Here is a 12,271-nt window from a genome sequence, read left to right as displayed (position 1 = left end):
TTATAGATAAAGTTACGGCGGAATTCACAGATCCACAAATTATAATGTGCATCAGAAATCTAACTCTTCTGATTACATTATTTTCACATTTGAAGCAACCACAAGAAAGAAAAAAGTGCTGTGCATCTAGACCCACTTATTGGAATATTTACATAGCCCCCATATTTACCTGTAAAAAACATGTATTTAATAATATATCCAATTACTTTGGTGAAATAATAGGAAGCATAAACAAGGGAGTTTCCTTGAGTAAATGCCAATGTTATAAATGCAAGAGCGAGAGGCAATAATATTAAAGGCGTGTTGAGGGCGTAGCCAGAGGTTCCCACTGTTATTTTATTAAATACATGTAACCTCTTTGCTTCTGGATGGTTTGGCAACTCTTTGTAATACAATAAATGAATTACATGTCTCAGTGACAGAAACAGGGTCTCTACAATAGCTACATTTCACCCACCACTTTGCAATGCATTGCAGGCCCCTCTAATAGTGATGAGATTAATGCCTTTGCTGATTAGGATTAAGACCGACCTTCTCATCCTCATGGGTACCAGCAGATAATTCCCAAAAAGGTCCGATACCCAACCATAAAAAAAAAATACACTATCGGCCTAAAATCCAAAAATCAATGAAAAATTAATCCTGGTCCAATGGCACAAAAAATAAACTAAAACAATATCAAGCAGGAACAATAAATCCAAACCGAAAGTAATCGATTATCCGTTGACTGAACAGCAGTCTCTGGTGAGCAGTACTTATTCTTCTTTGTTTCATTAAAGATGTCTCTCATGGGTGGACGTGCCCGGGTATACGGCCGTTCTTGAGTATGATACACTCTTTAGTGGAGAAGACGGTGGGATTGGAGGTCCTGTTGATCCCATTGACATTTCTGCTCGCAAAACCCATGGAGGATCTCCCTGCCACATCCAGAAAATTGGTCTCGTTCATTCTGACAGCGGCTCTCTGCTCAATCGCAGCAAAATGGAAGAAGATCAAACCGCCTAGTAGACAAATGGTGCTAGCCCGAATAAGAGAGGTCCGATCAATGGAGCTACTATCAGCTCTTCTGAAACAAAATGTAGATAATTTCAACAAAATCTGGGACGGGTGGCCCTACGATTAAAACCAAGAACGTCGACCAACACCGGCGTCAAGAAACGTCCTGGTCCTGGGTGTGGCCGCTGACGGGGGGGATTCCCCTCTCTCACCTACCACACCACCCCTTCTTCGCCCTCTCCCCCTCCCTCCCACCCCTCTCGTCCTCTTCTTGCTCTCCCCTTTCTTTTTCTTCTTTCCTTTATCCCCTCTTTCTGTTACCCGCTATAATTACGGGAAAATGCCGGGCCTGCTCCTTGGGTGCTCACCCTCCCGGCTGGGGGGGTACATGGCCTGGGGGTGCAGCCTTTAAGACCAAGAGGAGTGAACATGTCGTCTGATTAGCCCGGGTTATATGTACTCCTTTCGACGTTCTACTCAGTACTGTATATGTCTTTCTACATCAGCTTGGGTACGCGCTATGTCATGATGTATGTTTTTTCCTGTAAAACCTTAATAAAAAGTTTGGGGAAAAAAAGGCCCTAAAATTGCTCCCAGATGTGAAGACCTGATTGTTTCAAATAAAAAGCAGTTCTGGTTATAAAACAAAGTACCTGCTGCAACTGCAGTATTTAATTCATTACTTAGATTGTAAGCTCTCCTGGGCAGGCATTTCCTTTCCTATGGTTTTATTTTGTCGCCCTTATTGTATTAGAATTCCTTGTACTGTTTTTGTCTCTCCTGTAAAGTGCAGAGTACACTGTGGGCACTATATAAAGATAAGCATACATAATAACAACCTCAGTCACTTCATTGTGCAATAACAAAAATGATGTATTAAAATGATGGCAATTAAAAATAATAATAAAATAAAAAAATTGATGTCTCTCATGGGAGACCAGGCCATTTACACCTTTTTACCAGGATCATGCATTGAGCAAAACAGGTTAATGAAATAAATTGTAAATTTATTCACAGGAAAAGGCAAACACACAATGTTACACAAACTACAGCAAAAAGAAACATTTGGGAATTGGGGTAACAACCTAAACTCTCCTAGGTGCAGGGAATCATTTCCCTGATAACAGTTGCAAAAACAGGACAGAAAATATTCCAGGCAGCTTTCGCTGAAGCAGCCCTTTCTCTCTGGAGACTTGAAACTGGAAACTTAGAATCTTAGAGGATTGGAGAACTATGAGAGACCTTGGAGAACACACTATCTAATGGGCGCAAGGGGTTATAATACCTCTGACTTTCATTAAAAAAAATACTATAGCCCAATCCAAAGCGTGAGAAATTTCTCCGCAGCCAATCGGAGACAAGCTGGTAGACAGAACAGGGTTACCTGGAAATCTGAATGAACCAAGGGGCTTTCCAATTTGGCACATCTGGCCCTGGTTCCCTCAATGCAACCCGCGGTGACAGGCTCCTGCTAGAAATGCAAATCCCTGCTTGCTGGCACCCCATGAAAGGTAAAAACACAAAGATTCTTTACTGTCGCATAATTACAGGTAATGTTTTTACTACAGTTGGGTCCAAGAGCTGACACTCCTGAATCCCAACACATGGGACAGAGGTAACCAAACAGGCTTAACCTTTATTAGTGAGCTTGGTTACCTCTTCACCGTCACAGTGTCTTCTTGCTTTTCTTCTTTCAGATATTAACTAGTCATTTTCTTCCAGTGAAATGAAACGTAATATGCCTTATGTCTAATTTGACCGGAAGAAGGTGACAAGTCAACATCTGGAAGAAAAGAAGAAAGGGCTTTCATTGATTGCCAATATGGCTATCTAGACCACTGTTGAGGACTTCGGTAGCCACAGTGACAATGGATTAATAGGCTCAAGGATCAAGTTCGATTATGTTCTTATTTAATTGTAATGTACATTTTGTTAAATGTATTTTTTTGGCTAATAGGGCTGTTGCCCTCTACTGTCTCATCTACATCACGTTCTTCTAAGTATTATAGGAATAAAGCTATTGAAAATGTTATATGACCAGGCTGCTATTTAAAGTATTTTCTTTTCCATAAAGAGGCAGTCCAAGCAGCATGTAAAAAAAAAACACTACTTACTTAAGGTGGTTCTCCTGTGATCCATCAGCAAAGATCCTGCTTCCCAGGGTTCACTTAATGGCTGCCTTTCAATTTCAATCAATCCGTCAGTGCGCAGTAACTCAGCAGCAACAATGTATTCTTAAATTACTAAGGTAACTTTATCTATTGTTACAGTTTGCAGTAGTGATGTTCCGAGCACCGGGTAATTACCCGGTGCCCGGCTTACCCTGCGCTTTTTCAGCTACCCGAAAATTACCCGGACCCGGCAGCAGGAGGCTGGGACCGGCACCAGGTCGTAACCGGCAACGGGTAATTTCAAAGTAGCTGAAAATACTTCAACACTTACCTGCGGCTGGCGACGGAAGGTGAGGAAGAGCAGCGAGGAAGACCGTGGCGACATCTGGGAGCAACAGCAGACGTCCTTGTGGCGGCGACAGCGGCAGATGTCGTTGTTCAGCCGGCGGGAGCAGCAGGAACACAGCACACAGCTGATGCCAGTGGGAGCCGGGGAGCCACCTCGGCTGTCCAATAGGAATGCTCCTGCTCCGGTCACATGGTTCCCCGGCTCCCACCGGCATCAGCTGTGTGCTGGATTCCTGCTCCCGCCGGCTGAACAAGGACATCTGCCGCTGTCACCGCCACCAGGACATCTACTGCTGCTCCCAGATATCGCGATGATCCTCCTCACTCTCGTCAGCAGTCATCCTCACCCTGCAGGTAAGTGCCGTCCGGGTAACCGGCCCAGTAAAATTATTCAATTTTCCCGGGTACTCGTTACCCGGTTTTCAGAAAATGTAGGACCCGGTACAACAAAAGTTTGCAGCTCAAACTACTTGGAATATTGTCAACAAATTATCACAAACAGGAAAGTGCTACAAAGATCTTGCACTGCTAGGGAGGCATGCTAAAACCTGCTATAGAAAGCTAAGGATGCTCAGTATAGTAAAACTCATTAAAATGGCATTAAATTAAAAATAAGGTAGTAGGTATCATCGGATACTACAGAACTAATTTATTTAAAAAGCACACATGTAGGATATTGCATGGATTGCTCCTTTGTCATAAAAGCATAATTACAGATTGATGAGAGGAGGTAAAGGATATGCCCAGAAGGTGTGTTGATGCTGTGTTCCAATGCAGGAAGTTAAGATATGAAATTACTAGCTGAAAATACTTGAACACTTACCTGCGGCTGGCGACGGAAGGTGAGGAAGACCAGCGAGGAAGACCGTGGCGACATCCGGGAGCAACAGCAGACGTCCTTGTGGCGGCGACAGCGGCAGATGTCGTTGTTCAGCCGGCGGGAGCAGCAGGAACACAGCACACAGCTGATGCCAGTGGGAGCCGGGGAGCCTCCTCGGCTGTCCAATAGGAATGCTCCTGCTCCGGTCACATGGTTCCCCGGCTCCCACCGGCTTCAGCTGTGTGCTGGATTCCTGCTCCCGCCGGCTGAACAAGGACATGAAACTCCCCCAGCAGGGGACAAACCGGTGCACAGCGAAGGGATGAATGAATAATCAGAGGGATTTATTTAGATAAAAAATATGGACAAAAAGCACTGATACAGTCACTCTAACATGTTTCACACGCAGGGTGCTTTATCAAAGAGTGAATATGAGTCTCTGAGTGATGTTCTTATTGTCATCTTCCACACCCATTTGAAATACCTGCCAATCACAATCACAACATCACTCAGAGACTCATATTCACTCTTTGATAACGCACCCTGCGTGTGAAACATGTTAGAGTGACTGTATCAGTGCTTTTTGTCCATGTTTTTTATCTAAATAAATCCCTCTGATTATGTAGATCCATGTTTTTTAGCTAAATAAATCCCTCTGATTATGTAGAGGGAGAAAGGGGGTGGCCCGGGATTAAAGGGGTTACACCCCATTTGGCCATCCCCTGACCTCACCAGGGAGACAAGGGGTTAACTGGGCTGAGACCCAGAACTGTGATTTAACTCCTGTTATGACATGTAAATGTGCATTCCCCTGTTCCCCCTGTTTTATTGTAACATCTGGTTAATCCGGGAGCACCAGGGTTAATAGCTGTATAGTGATTATAGCCCTTTGTGTAACTTTCCCGCCTTTTCAGGCACCATTTTGCAGGCTCCCATAGGCCGCCATTGGAACTCCATGTCTTTCAATGGCGAATCTTGCTGTTGAGTCCTGTTCCTGAGAAGACCAGCAGATGGCGTCCGAGAGGGAGAGCAGCGGTTTCCCATTGAAAGTCAATGGGCTCATTGACTTCAATGGAGAAATCCTCGAGAGAGCTTTCCAGGAATGAGTTGGCTGCCGTCCAAACCGCTTAACCGCAAAGCGGATACATTTTCAATAGGAGAGCTTTGATCACTTACAAGTCAAGTTCAACGACAAATGGCGTGGGAATAAACAGTTCTAAGGCACCTAGAAATAAAATTATTTCTGTCCCTAGTTCCTAGACCTCCCCCCACTCGACCACAACTGGGTCCCCGTATCCTGGACCCCCGATAAGTGTCGAACCGTGAAGAGCGGGCCGCGCCATAGGTTCCAATGGCGGCGGCAGAAACAGCTCAGGAAAACGGCTAAGTGTCAAAAGCTGAAATTTGGTAATTCATAGCTCCGGTTCCGGAGGGCCCAGAGGATCAGGGTTTGGGGTATCTGTAGCCACTGCTCCGGCATTGCTGCAGAACAATCCTTGACCCTCTTGGACCAACCCGACGGAGTATGGACCCCCTTGAAAGTTCGGATTTTTTCCCATAGACTCCAATGGCGGCCAAACCCCATTGACCGGCTACGGCGGAAAAACCCCATTGACTTCAACGGCGGTTTGCCATTGAAAGTCTATGGCGGCGAAGCCCGTTGTTTTCAATGGGGATTTAGTGAAAAAACGTGATTTAATTTACAGCGGAGTTGTGTGTATTAAAATGTGAAACGGTTTTAAGTGTATTTGTGTATCTCCGGTTCCCAAGGTCGTAGCAAGTCGCAAATTGGACCATAGGGTGTCCCAGTTCCGGCATTGAGAACTGGGGAGTTTGGACTTGCTGGACCCAAAGGAACCGGATATTTTAATATGTTCGTGTTTTATCCAACATACTGTATTTCAAGGTATGGGTAAAACCCAGAGGAAATTCCTTTGCATACCAGGGTAGCATATGGCCAGAAAGGCGAACCAATGTCTAGGACTTGAGTATGTTTCAAAGGATTTTGTCACCTCCACTGTTTGCATGAGGGCGGAGATTACTCAAACCAGAGCAGTCTTCAAGTGTTCCATCTCACACCTCACAAACAAAGAATATCCTGCCAGAATCCCAAATTGGTAGACTAGCTGGCATTCTTGATGTAGAGGAGGGGTTATAGAAATGAGACCCCAGAGCTCTACTGCGCATGTACCAACTAGCAGGGGGCATGAGTCAAATTGTGTTCCCACATTAACAAGTGGCCAGAGGTAATTGAAAACCAATCCACGGTACTCAATGTTAAGGATAGGGCACAAAAGGTTTATAAATTGTTGTTCCCATGTATCCTTTGTCTTCAATTTATCATCTGAATGCTACGTGATTGCGAGAGAATTGCTATGCTTCATACTTCTCCTTCCCCAACCCCAAAGTAAGTGTACTTCTTGTTTGTTACTGTATTATTCGTGTGTTCACCTATCCAAAGGAATAAATATACTTTATTATATCTAAGACTCGTTCAGTTCAACCCAGTGATTTGTGTAACTCTTTAATACCTGTGGCAGGCTATCGTCACAGATTATTCATTCATCCCTTCGCTGTGCACCGGTTTGTCCCCTGCTGGGGAGTTGTTTCATATACTGCATGCAGATACCAGGGAGCACGCCAAGCAGAGGATCCACTATGCTGTGTTTATTTGGCAACTACAAGCCACCATACCTTTACTTCATCCATTGAGAGAGATGACATCACGCAGCTTGGGCAGAGAGGTCTGAGTGTTCTGACGCTGAATACTTCTGGCTGTGACGCGGAGTTGTGAGAGCCGCTACAGAGCTGAGTTTCAACGCGAGAGGCGTGGACACCACACTCGACATCAACAGTGCCATGAGAGATGTGCCAGTCGAGGATTACTCCCTGATGTAAGGCGTGCAGAGTAATACTGGCTCTGTACAATGCATGTATTCAGTGTATTGCAAGAATGGATTAAAACCGTGTTACACAATTATTATACAGGCAGAGGATTTTACACAGCTCAGGCAGGGAAGCTCCGGGGCGTCATAAATGCTTCATGCGTCTGTTTTTTCCCGCCAGGCACTGCAGAGGTCAGTATTTGGTTGGCTTAATCCCCAGACCACTTCTTTTCTTGTATGAAATAAACTACAGCCGAGGCGCGGGGCTTAGAATCACAATACAATGGGTGGGGAGTGAGTGGGCAATGGTTCTGTTGTAGTTTAGTTATGTTTGTTTTTTGAATGTATGTTATATTGTTATTCCGCTGTTAACTGCACAATAAATTATTGTGAAATTTAATTTGTTGGTACCGCACATGGTCCCTCTATACCATTTATTATGAGGTCACATCCCACTGAACATTAGCGGTGGATGACCACTCAGAAGGCTGGATTCCTGGTGCAAAGAGACACTTCAGGGACTGCTGACTCCTTCTATTCCGGGTCCATCACAGCCAGATGCAAAGATACCTTTCAAGGATTGCTGACTCCTATTCTGTAAGTAGTTGGCTTCGGGTGAGGGTCATTTGCAGCTGAGGAGTACTGCGCAATTGTGTGTTTCTGTCTTTCTTCTCTCCTGAGACCGGCAGGAGTTTATCAAGCCTGGGGACGATCATCACAAGAGCAAGAAGAATTCCTGTGCAAAGATACCTTTCAACGTATGCTGACTACTATTGTATTGTAAGTAGCTAGCAGCGGGCGACGGTTCCCTAGGGCTCATTTTGTGCTGCGCAATGGTGTGTTTGTCGTCTTTCTGACCCACCACATCCTATATTCAAAGGACTGTTTTTTCATATTGGACTGGTATCGTATATCAGGGCCTGCGCCAAGGACTATAACCTCTGGATTACAATAAATTATGTTTTAATACTTTTCTTCGTGAAACAAAATATATATAAAATCCCTTAGCTTTCTCACTCCCCCTAAACTACAGGGCCAGGGCGGGGACCTCTTCCTTGTGTAGGTTTCCTTGGACGTTTCCTGAAAAGGGCGGAATGGTTAGTGGGGGGAGAGGAGAAGGGGTGAGTGGGCGATTGTAAACAAAAAATTAAATATATAACTCCCTTCTGCTCTAAAGTACAGAGCAGAGTTGATGACCTCTTTCTTGTGTCGAAATTGGAGGAGAGGTCTGTGGCGGTAGGCGTAGCCGGCCTTCATTAATAAAGGTGGAGCCTGGCTGGCTGCCCCTGAAACCATATGGTATGGGCTGAGAGTGTCAGCTCTTGGGTCTAATATTGTACCTTACTGTGTTGCCTGTAATTTTGTTCCTCTGTTATACGGTCCCCCATAGGGTTATAAACTAGGAACTGTGTATGTGGGGTTAACTGTGTAAGCCCAGTGGGCCAGTTAATGCGTTATCTGTGTATTCCCTTTGCCTCATGGGCCTGCAACTGCCTGTGCAAACTTGTAAGTGGGTTGCCTTGTATGGGTGGCCTCTTATGAGAAATAGCTGCAGGGCGTGGGGCTTCTGGAACATGAGGGAAAAGGGGGGGGTTTAACCTGTCTTGCCTTCCAGCAAGGTATTCTTAGCTGGTGTCTTAGAGAAGAGAAGGTTTTAGAACCCCACATGATAGGTGCAGATGGTGGAGTGCAAGCTCTTGTGTCTAAATGTTGGTTCTCTGTGTTTTAAAACTGCAATGCATTGTGTTTGTCCTGTGATTTAAACCCAGGTTGGTGACAAAAGGCAGTCTGAATTAGCATGTGAATTACATGTGGATTAGCATTTCAATGCCCCAGCTCAGAAAGGGTTTCCAAGCCCAAATCTCCCCCAATTTATTTCCCTTATAAGTATAAGGTCCCCCAAAGTATATTCTGTAAGGAAGTATACTTTATATTGTGTTTTAATGTTTACTACTGTATAAGGTTCTATACAGAAAGCATAGGCATATGGTTAAGATGCTAGGTAGTTTGCATAGAATCCATAGTTCAGAGAGGAGAGGAATGGCAGAGGGGGGAAAATCATTTGGTGAGCAGAATATTCAGATTAGGATGTCTTTGTTTTACGTAGACACCACGGAGCCAGGGAAAAACGGCCCTGTATGTCAAAACTGATAAGCAAGGTTTCTATTGGCAAGTTTTGAATGTATCCCTCCTATCAGTGAATGCGTAATTTCAATCCCTGCTGTAATTGGCTATTACACTCCTCAATGATTTAGACAGGAATCCAACCTATATAAGAGCGTGCAGTAAAAGTAGCTCTCTCTCTTTTTCCTGTTGGAGATCTGAAGACAAGCAGCTGCTGGCGGGCCTTTCAAAGGTGCTTCTGTGAAAGAGCTATTCACACAGGGAAGCATGGGGAGGCCTAACCAGCAGGCTGGATTACGGTCCAGGAGCCCAGAACCAGGGCCCTATCAAGGTAAGCCTTTGTGGAAGCAGGCGCCTTGCAACTAGGAAAGGGTAGATCTCCTTCCCCAGACCCCAGTAAGTGTGTATGCTCTCTGTTTCTTGTATTTCTATGTGTTTCCGAGGTCTTATCTAAATAAACCCCAATTTATTTTACTGCCTGTTTTGCCTTGCGACTGATCCCTTAAATATAAAGGTGTATTTGGCCTGCCCTACCGTGACAGGGTCAGGCTTCACGTGAGAGGTGGATGGGCCCTTGTGTTGGCTTCGTCTCCAAACAAAGTGTTTTTTAGATTGCATTAAGAAGTTGGTGGTACAATGTTGGTTGAAAGGGGGGCCCACTCAGAGGCTTATTAAGGTGTTTGTGGTGACTAATACAATAATAATATACAGGTCAATTACACACACTCATTCTTTTATAGTGAACATTCAAGTAAACATTTCAAACAATTGTAAGTACCACAAAAAGTTTATTACAAAAAATAGACTGACTACTGTATAAAAATATAAAATATATTTTTTCGTTTAATATAAATAAAATAATCCCCTACACAAATACACCCCACCACCACAACAATACCCTCCAGCCCCCCATCCATAACACACTCCCACAACCTCCATCACCGCACAACACCAATTCCCCAGGGCCCAGGACTAGGGTTGCGTCTGGGGGGCCCCCCACCCGCCCCGGCGATATTGTGAGCCCCCGCATTTTCACACCGCATGAGTCCCCTCTATTTCCCACCCTCTTCCCATGTATTTCTCTCTCCAGCATCTCACTTACTCCCTTTTCCTCACTCCCTTTTCCCCCCACAAAATACATATAACCCCACTCCCACAATACATTTTTAAAAGACCCCCACTCCCCCAATACATATAAAAAAAAGACCCCCACTCCCCCAATACATATAAAAAAAAGACCCTCACTCCCACCAATACATATTTAAAAAAACAAACTTACCTTGTCTATGGTCTGCGGGGGGTCTGCGTCCCGACCTCTGGCCAGGCCCGGCTGCCGGTCCTTGGCTCTTCCTCAATGCAGGCCTCTAGCCCTCTGTCCCACACTGGGCCTCTCTCCATGCCGTGACGGGAGCTGGGCCAAGCCTACTTCCGGCGCTGACGTCACAGAGGCCCATCGGTGTGGTGCAGTGATAGAGGCCTGCATCCGAGAGCCAGGGCCCGGCCGGGCGAGAACCATCAGCCAGGTCTGGCCCAAGTTGCACCGTCAGATGCCTGGCCCCTCGCCACCCCCGGGACACCTGTACCTTAGGTTCCCCCCCCCCCCCCCAAAATCAGCAGCCCTGTTTATATATTCGTTTATTAAAGTTACTTTTCAGGTTATTTTTTTTATATTGTTTTACTAACGAGAGTAACTAATGTTATGCTTGTGCTGATGTTGCCATAAATCAGTGGATTGCCTGCATTGATTTTTGTAGCCCTCAGGGGTTAATATACTGAGGTTGTCAATTGTGGCGATGTCAATACTGTTGGACAATAAAGATCAGGGAACCTGCACATATGTACTACTACAGCCTCGGTTCTGCGCTTTGCCTGCGGGTTACTTATGAGTGTAACCTGTACAGTATTGCACTATGCTCTTCTCCCTTGAATTTTGTCATTATGTATTCATCATGCTCATCATTGCATATCCATTACCAAGCTACTGTTAAGGATTCATTTATAGTTTGATTCCTACCCACCTGTGAGTTGGCTTCATGCACTGTTTTGAGCATCATCCGTGCCTGTTTGTGCTCTGTCATTTGTCCTATTTGTCAGAATAGTTGGAAAACTCCTCACATGAGCTGCACCAGGCAAATTAAGGATATCCATTCCCCACATTAATTTATTCTCACATATCTATATGTCCCTTGATTATGAATAGTCGCTCTACTCTTTCATAAATCTGTCTCAGAGTCTCCCCTGCTAAAATCACTCTCCTGGCTTCCGGTCAAATCCCGTATCACACACTCAATTCTCCTCCTCACTTCTAAAGCTTACACTCTTCTGCCCCTCCCTACATCTCAGCCCTAATTTCTCGCTATGCACCATCCCGACTCTTGCGTTCTGCTCAAGGATGTCTTCTCTCTACTCCATTTGTATCTAAAGCCCTCTCCCGCCTTAAACCTTTCTCACTGACTGCCCCACACCTCTGGAATGCCCTTCCCTACAATACCCGAAAAACACCCTCTCTATCCACCTTTAAGGCTGTGGCCACGCTAGCGCGGAGCGTCCTGACCGCGCGGTGCTTGCAGAGTTTAGTTTCGGCAATTTAAAAAATTGTCCCATCCCCGCTCACGCGGTGTGCGGGCGAGCACACGCTCACCACGCCTGGCACTTAAACAAAAAAAAGATTTTGAAATGCGCTCAGCTTGCCTGCAATGCCCCACCCCCCGCGCTGCCGAAATAGCTAGGACACCCGGCGCTCATGCTTGGAGAGCTGGTGACATCACCGCTCAAGCATGAGCACGGTCAGCGCCAGCGGGGCCACAGCCTAAGACCCACTTGCTTAAAGAATCACGAGTAGCACTTTGGCTAATAATATACACGATACATAAAGCTTGGCCCCCTGCAGACGCACTTATCAGAATGCCCTCCTACTGTCTCTGTACGTTCTTCCTACCTACCAATTAGATTGTAAGCTCTTCGGAGCAGGAACTCCTCTTCCTAAA

This window comes from Ascaphus truei, chromosome 3, assembly GCF_040206685.1.
Source record: "Ascaphus truei isolate aAscTru1 chromosome 3, aAscTru1.hap1, whole genome shotgun sequence".
Classification (NCBI taxonomy): Eukaryota; Metazoa; Chordata; class Amphibia; order Anura; family Ascaphidae; genus Ascaphus; species Ascaphus truei.
Note: the sequence above shows the minus strand (reverse complement) of the source record.